This window comes from Myotis myotis, unplaced genomic scaffold, assembly GCF_014108235.1.
Source record: "Myotis myotis isolate mMyoMyo1 unplaced genomic scaffold, mMyoMyo1.p scaffold_m19_p_1, whole genome shotgun sequence".
NCBI lineage: Eukaryota > Metazoa > Chordata > Mammalia > Chiroptera > Vespertilionidae > Myotis > Myotis myotis.
In genome coordinates, this window is record NW_023416313.1 from 120,404,122 (window position 1) to 120,412,398 (window position 8,277).

Consider the following 8,277-nt stretch of genomic DNA (forward strand, 5'->3'; position numbering starts at 1 on the left):
AAATATTAAAAAAAAAAAAAAAAAAAAGAACACCCACTTTAGCTGTCATGCTGATTTTATTTTTTTAAGTCAGAGGCACTGTAAAATACCTCCCAGAAGTTTTATTCATTAAAAAATTACAATTTTGTAACTTAGATTCCAGTAAGTGGCCTGTATCTAACCCCATGTGGTGATCACCATGTGGTTTATGTGCTGTATATAAACCATCCATAAACATTACATTTTCAGTTAGAAAGTAGGATTTGAGTGCATCCCCATAATCTACCACATATGTTGGATGGAGGAAGAGCTAAAAGTCACTAGTTAGCATGTGGGTTTTCTAATGTAGCAATATTTCCAGTAGAAGACACATTTTCAACTATGTGACAGTGGAAAATGTTCCACTTTGAAGCTCTATTTCTTTATTAATTTCTTCAATATATCCTTGTAAAATGCCATATTTGATAACATACAAAATGGTTGTAAGTGTGCTAAATATAAACAAGCTTAATAAACAAAAGAGCCCTATTGACATTCTGGGGACAGCTCTCAGTAAAAAGGCCCATACCTATAATACCTATAATAACTAGAGGCTGATATTAAAACACAAGTGCCAGTTCTTTGCCTTTAAAGCTAAACGTTGAGTTGCAAAATTGCTAATACTCAAATGTATCTATTAAGGGAATAGAAAACCCAAAAATGATTTGGGGTAGAAAATGAGAAGAGTATTTGGCCATTAGACAAATGAATGGGTCCCTTGCCAGGTGTGCTATACAGGTGTGTGCTTACCAACTATATGGGACAAGTGTTAGTTTTTTAAAATCTTTTCAAATATGGGGGATCAAGTGGGGATATAGTTATTTTGTGGCTAGATCAATGTAAAAAAAAAAGTCTAATATTAAAGCCAAAGCCCTTTAAAATTACTATGGCAGAAGTTATGTGAAACACTTTTTACATTAGAGTAAATGCAGTTTGAATGTAACAAAACAGAAGGGGGGAAATGTAGACGTTTAAGGAACAAACTGTCACCAGTACAGTTTAAATTTTTTAAAATACATTTTTATTGGTTTCAGAGAGGAAGGGAGAGGGAGAGATAGAAACACCAATGACAAGAGAGCATCATTGATTAGCTGCCTCCTGCACGCCCCTACTGGGGATCGAGCTGGAAACCTGGGCATGTGTCCTTGACCGGAATGGGATCCTGGATTCTTCAGTCTGCAGGCCAATGCTCTATCCACTGAGCCAAACCAGCCAGGGCACCAGTACAGTTTCTTAATATGTGTTGATGGTCTTGCAGATTCCTGTAAATCCTTCAGAGTTTGGGGGAAGGAATTCAGATTGTCTCATCAAAAAGAAAAAAAAAATCACACAAAGAGACAAAAGCAGTTTCAGAGCACAGGATGCAATTTAAAGTGCAGGGGCAAACATTCAGTTGAGACTCCAAACTGCAAGTGTAGTGATCCACCTTCCACATTTAGTACTATACTGCCACCTTGTGGTACCACAAAGTTCCAGAACCAGGAGATGAGCCCCACACAGACGCCACCCAGAGGGCCTGCAAGCATTTTGTATTCATAATTTTGAATTCTTTCTCTCATGAACAGGAACCCCAAATTTAATCAGTTTAGGGCCCCACAAGACTAATTGACGTAAATCCTTAATATTAAGGGTTATAGTACAAATAGAACTAAGCTGTGTTGAAGTCCAAAGGTTTAATTTCTTAAAAATTATCTTCTGAGTTACTTTTTTTTCAAGAATGGGCTGCTTCCCAAAGATCCACTATACCTTTTGATGGGAGAAGGAATGAGTTTGGAGTCATGAAGAATAGTCTGAGATGGCATGTAGTTGACTTGGCTATTTAAATGTGTTACTTTACTCTTTCCCATATAAAGTCTATCTACTGAGTCAAGTGGACACTCTTCAGTGCTGCACGTGAATACTGCTGGGATGGGTAAGATACAGGCTCTCCACAATATCTAGCCAGGTGTTTGTGGAAACACACCAAAGAATGGAAACTGTGCTGCAAAACAAGGTCACCCAAAAAGGAAGAGAAGAGGAGCATGTGCTGTGGAATACTTGAGTGCTGTGGGAGAAAGATTTCATAACATAGCTGTGTGGGAATTCCAGGCCTTTAATAGGTACATACGGAGAAGAGGCAGCCTCACAGAGCCTATGGCTGGACTTCCTATTCCTGAGGGTCAGGTGGCCGGTGGAGATTAGAGGGGAAAAAGAAGCACTGGTCAAAAGGATGCAGACTAAAGATCTTAGAGGTCTTATATTATTGCAAACGTAGGCAGCAGCAGAGAGCAGGTGAACTGGCCCAAGTCAGCCAGGGGCCTGAGAAGCAAGCTTTGCTAGCAGCCTCTGAGGCTGTGTGTTCAAATATCCCTATCATGATCATGGAATTTTAAAGATAAAGATCCCAAGGGCCATCAAGAATCTCACTACTCCATAAACAAATAGCAGAGGCAAGACCTAGCAGTATGATGAAAATATAGACTCTCAGGTCTTGCTCACTGAATCAGTAGCTGTATTTTAATAAGATCCCTAAGTGTTTAACACAGTTTAGCCCTACGCTGAAGCCCAAAGAGGACTGGACTTGCCAAAGATCATACATACAGCCCAGAGCAGGGTAGGGCCTGGAAGACATGGATCCTACTTGTCACTCCTATTTCTGCCTTTCCCAGCTGTAAATCCTTTCAACCACCACTATGTGCATTTTTCCCTGAACATCAACTGAGCTAGTTGTTCAACCGTGTCTACCTAGTCCCAGAATCATACCAGAGTATAGCTTTCCCCATGGTTGGTGCTGACCTACACAGGAATATCTGAGGAGCTTAGTGAGGAGCTACCTGGATGTGACCTGGATGAGAGAACTCTGTTGCTGGTAGCTAGAGTTCGTACTGGGGAATGGGGCCAGGAGTGGAATCATCTGCCTTGGTCAGCAGAGGCCTAGCAGCCGTTCAGGGAGAGCCTGGCCAGGACCAGGGCCAGGGAGGAAACCAGACAGCAGAGCCACTGGGCAGTGAAGCCAGGGCAGGCAGGGAGCATCATGGAAATCTCTGGAATGAGAGAACAACAACAAAAAAAAGGCGATTAGCTCTGCTGATTTAAACAGCAGACCCTGGGAGATGACCTAAGGAAATGCGTGGTACCTGAAAAGGGAAAATGGCCAGAGAAGGATGGAAGTAAAGGTGCAAAAGGAATAAATTTGAACACCAAGTTTTAATGGCTTTACAAGCCTTTGGGAGAACCATTATTCACAGAAGACAAAAGTACCTATTTAGCCCTAGCTGGTTTGGTCAGTGGATAGAGCGTCAGCCTGCAAACTGAAGGGTCCCAGATTTGATTCTGGTCAAGTGCACATGCCTGGGTTGCCAGCTCAATCACCAGTGGGGAGAGTACAGGAGGCAGCCGATCAATGATTCTCTCTCAATTGATGTTTCTGTCTCTCTCCCTCTCCCTTCCTCTCTGAAATCAATTTAAAAGAAATTTTTAAGTACCTATTTATATTGCTTTAAACACTTAGGTGAACCATACACTAAATTAGAAAAATAATTTCCAATGTTTATTCCCTAACAAATTCATTTCTTTCTTTTTTTATTATTATTATCCTCACCCAAGGATATTTTTGCATTGATTTTTAGAGAGAGTGGAAGAGGGATAGACAGAGAGAAATATCAGATGTGAGAAAAACACATCAATTGGTTGCCTCCTGCATGCACCCTGACCAGGACCCAAGGAGGAGCCTGCAACTGAGGTACATGTCCTTGACCAGAATCGAACCCAGGACCCTTCAGTTCACAGGCTGATGCTCTATCCACTGAGCCATACCAGCTAGGGCTAACAAATTCATTTCTAATTAACTAACACCCTGGCTGTAGTTCTTACCCCTGCCTACACATAAATACTTGAAGTGCTTAAAAATACTGATGCCCCGGCAGCATCCCAGACCACCTGAATCACAATTTCTGGGGATGGAATCTGAGAATTCAAATTTTTCTAGAACTACCCCAGGTGATTCCCATGTGTAGCCAGAGTTGAAAACCAATGCATGCCATTCATGGAAGGTGGTGTTATGATCTAAAATGAAACAACCAAATAGAAATCAAAATTAAGCAAACTAGCTATTGTATCCAACTTGACTAATTTAAATGGAAGTGATTTTTTTTTTCCTAACACCTTGGGAGAAGACGGGAGTGCCCTCACTTGATCCAAACAGAGAAGTTCATGCTTTGTTGTTTGGAACTGAAGATCTCACCACAAAAAGCAGTTTTGTAAAACACTGCTTTTCTTTCACTTGTAAACAACTAACAACAACAAAAATGGGTACAAAAGGTTCTATTAAACTAGAAAGTAAACCCAACCCAGGAGGAATCAATAATGTTGATAAATTAATTAGTAAAGATATTTAAAATGTTCTATTTTTGTTCAGTAAATGTTTATTTACTGAAACCAACTCAGCTTGAAATGAAAGCTGTATTGACTTACTCTGGGAGTGACTTTCCAAGACCAGGTGGTCTGTCGTATTGTCCAGGAAGCAAGTTGGCAGGAATCTTGAATATATGTCAATATGTATATCTTTAAAAGGAAACTGATACTATCTTATCTAATGCTAGAATTTTGCTCAAGTTTTAAAATTTTAGGATAATATTTATTCACTAGAGGCCCGGTGCATGACAATTCATGAACTGGGGTTGGCAGGGTCCCTCAGCCAAGCCTGCCCCCTCTCACAGTCTGGGAGCCCTCAGGGGATGTCCTACTGACAGCTTAGGCCTGCTCTCCACGGGCCTAAGTTGCAGTCTGGCCTCCCTCTACAGGAGGCAACCGGGCTGATCAAGGGAAGGTGCTGCTCCCATCACCCCGCTGCTGCTGCCACTGCCAGCTGCCTCAGCTGCCAAGGTGTTTTCATCAACACAGACTCCAGTCCCTTCACCACAAAAAAAATGACAATTTTATTTAGGCATTTTCAAGATATCTTTTTCATAAGATATGACATTTCTTTCTTTCTTTCTTTTTATCCTCACCTGAGGATATTTTTCCATTGATTTTTAGAGAGCATGGAAGATAGAAGGAAAGACAGAGAGAAACATCAATGTGAGAGGAACATTTTGATTAGTTGCCTCCTGCATGAGCCCTGACCTGGGCCCCAGCAAGGGAGGAGCCTGCAACCTAGGTACATGCCCTTGACCAGAATCGAACCCGGACCCTACAGTCCGCAGGCTGAGGCTTTATCCACTGAGCCAAACTGGCTAGGGCAGGATATGACATTTCTTAGCCCCTCCAGCAGTGGACTTTTGTTTTTTCCTCCAGGAGTGAGGTGGAAAAACCCTACATCACCTTTTTGGGTTCTTATTACCCAAGTTACCAAGAACACTGAGAGTGGTATACTAGGAGCTTAGCCAATGAGCGGTCAGAAAAGGTGTTTCCTCTTAGCTATTGTAAATATACTGCTATGAACATGGGTGTGCAAACAGGGATCTCTGAGACCCTGCTTTCAATTATTTTTAACTAGAGGACTGGGGCACAAAATTTGTGCACTTGGGAAGGGTCCCTCAGCTCAGCCTGTGCCGTCTCCCAGTCCAGAAGCCCTCAGGGTATGTCTGACTGACAGCTCCCTGTGGGGAGCAGGCCTAAGCCAGCAGTTGGACATCCTTAGTGCTGCCACGGAGACAGGAGAGGCTCCCATTGCTGCCACTGTGCTTGCCAGCCTTGAGCCCGGCTTCTGGCTGAGCAGCACGTCCCCTGTGGGAGTGCACTGACCACCGGGGACAGCTGCTGTGTTGAGCATCTGCCCCCTGGTGGTCAGTGCGCATCATAGCAACCAGTCTTTTCATTGTTGGGTCGTTCGGTTGAGTCAATTGGCATATTAGCCTTTTATTATCCTACCAGAGGCCCGGTATATGAAATTTGTGCATGGTGGGGTTCCCTGAGCCTGGCCTGCACTCTCTCCAATCCGGGATCCCTCAGGGGATGTTCGACTGCCAGTTTAAACCAGCAGTCACACATCCCTCTCACAATCCAGGACCACTGGCTCCTAAGCACTCACCTGCCTGCCTGCCTAATGCCCCCAACTATCCTCCCCTGCTGGCCTGGTTTCCCCCAATGGCCCTCCCCTGCCAGTCTGGTAACCCCCAACTGCCCTCCCCTGCAGGCCTGGTTACCCCCAACTACCCTCCCCTGCAGGCCTGGTCACCCCCAACTGTCCTCCCCTGGCAGCCTACTCACCCCTAACTGTTCTTCCCTGCTGCCCTGATCACCCCTAACTGCCTCTGCCTCGGCCCCACCACCATGGCTTTGTCCAGAAGGAAGTCAGTCATCGGGAAGATGGCCGATTGACCCGGTCTAATTAGCATATTACCCTTTTATTAGTATAGACTAGAGGCCCGGAGCACAAAAATTTGTGCACTCGGGGGGAGGGGGAGGTCCCTCACCCCGGCCTGTGCCCTCTCGCAGACTGGGACCGCTCGGGAGATAACAACCTGCTGGCTTAGGCCTGCTCCTGGGTGGCAGAGGGCAGGCCCAATCCCTAGGTGCAGCCCCTGGTCGGGCTCAGAGCATGGCCGATTGCGGAGTTGGGGCACCACCCCCTGTCATGCACAGAGCAGAGCAGATTGGGAGGTTGCGATGCCACCCTCAGTCACGCTCAGGGTAGGGCCGATTGGGGGGTTGGGGCACTGCCCCCTGTCACACTCAAGGCAGGGTCAATGGGGAGGTTGCGGTGCCACCCCCTGTCATGCACAGAGCAGGGTCGATCAGGGGGTTGGGGAGCTCCCCCCTGTCACGCACAGAGCAGCGCCAATCAGGGGGTTGGGGTGCTGCCCCCTGTCATGCACAGAGCAGGGCCCATCAGGGGGGTTGGGGCTCCATACCCTGTCACACACAGAGCAGGGCTGATGGGGAGGTTATGGATCTACCCCATCACACACAGAGCAGGGCCCATGGGGAGAGGGGGGGCGGGGGGGGGGCTGGGGCGCCGCACCCTGTAACACACAGAGCCACAGGGCTATCAGGGGGTTGGGGAGCTCCCCCCTACCAGGCACAGAACAGGGCTGATCGGGGGTTGGGGCGCCTTCCCCTGTCACACACAAAGCCACAGGGCAATCGGGGGGTTTGGGCGCTGCCCCCTGTCACGCTGATCCCGGTGCTGGGAGGCATATTACCCTTTTACTATATAGGATAGAGGCCTGGTGCATGGGTGGGGGCTGCCTGGTTTGCCCTGAAGATTGTCCTGGATCAGGTTGGGGGTCCCCACTGGGGTGCCTGGCCAGCCTGGGTGAGGGGATGATGGCTGTTTGCAGCTGGTCACACACCCTTCAGGGTGGGGGACCCCACTGGGGTGCCTGGCCAGTCTGGGTGAGGGGCTGAGAGCTGTTTTCAGGCTGGCGGGTGACTGAAGCTCCCAACTGCTCCTTTTTTTCCTTTATTTTTTTTTTATTCTGGGCCAGCTTTAGCTCTGAGGCTTGGCTCCAGCTCTTAGGCCTTGGCTGCTGAAAGCAGGTACCTGGTTTGTTTGTGTTCTATAATCGAAACACTGTTTCAACTCCAGCTCTGAGATACTGGCTGGCTGAAAGCAGGTTTCTGGGGTTTTGTTTAGCTTCTATATTTGTAACAATGTTTCAAACTGCAAGCTCAGAGGCCAGCAGCGGCAGGCGGGGAACATTGGTTTCCTCCATCACTGAAACAAGCAAGCCTCATGTTAGCTTCAAGCTGCCTGGCTGTCGACCGCCATCTTGGCTGGCAGTTAATTTGCATATCACCCTGATTAGCCAATGGGAAGGGTAGCAGAGGTACGGCTAATTACCATGTTTCTCTTTTATTAGATAGGATAGATTATATAGGATAGGCTTGCTTAAATGAGAGGGGTGATCCTTTTTCAGTAGGGGGAGATGTTCTTGGCAGACAAAAATACATAATCCCTATATCTGGACTGATAGCCAGCCATATGCACTATATTGCTAAACCGGTTATTAAAAAATGGAACCACTTTCTTACACCTTACACCAAACAGCTGTTGCCCTTAAAACCCCTCCTCAGCCTCCACCTTAGGTTCTGCCTTCACAGTTCACCCAGATTAGGTTCTGATTGGTCGGTTTTTAGGCCAGTCAGCATCAAAAGCTCCGCCTCCTAGGCAGTCATTGGCTCCTCACAGTTCACCCAGATTTGGTTCTGATTGGTAAGTTTCTATGCCAGTCAGCATCAAAAGCTCTGCCTCCTAGGCAACCATTGGCTCCTCTGGGAATCCAGAATGGCCCCACCTTCATGTCAGTACCAGGCTTTTAGTTACGCCCTCAGTCC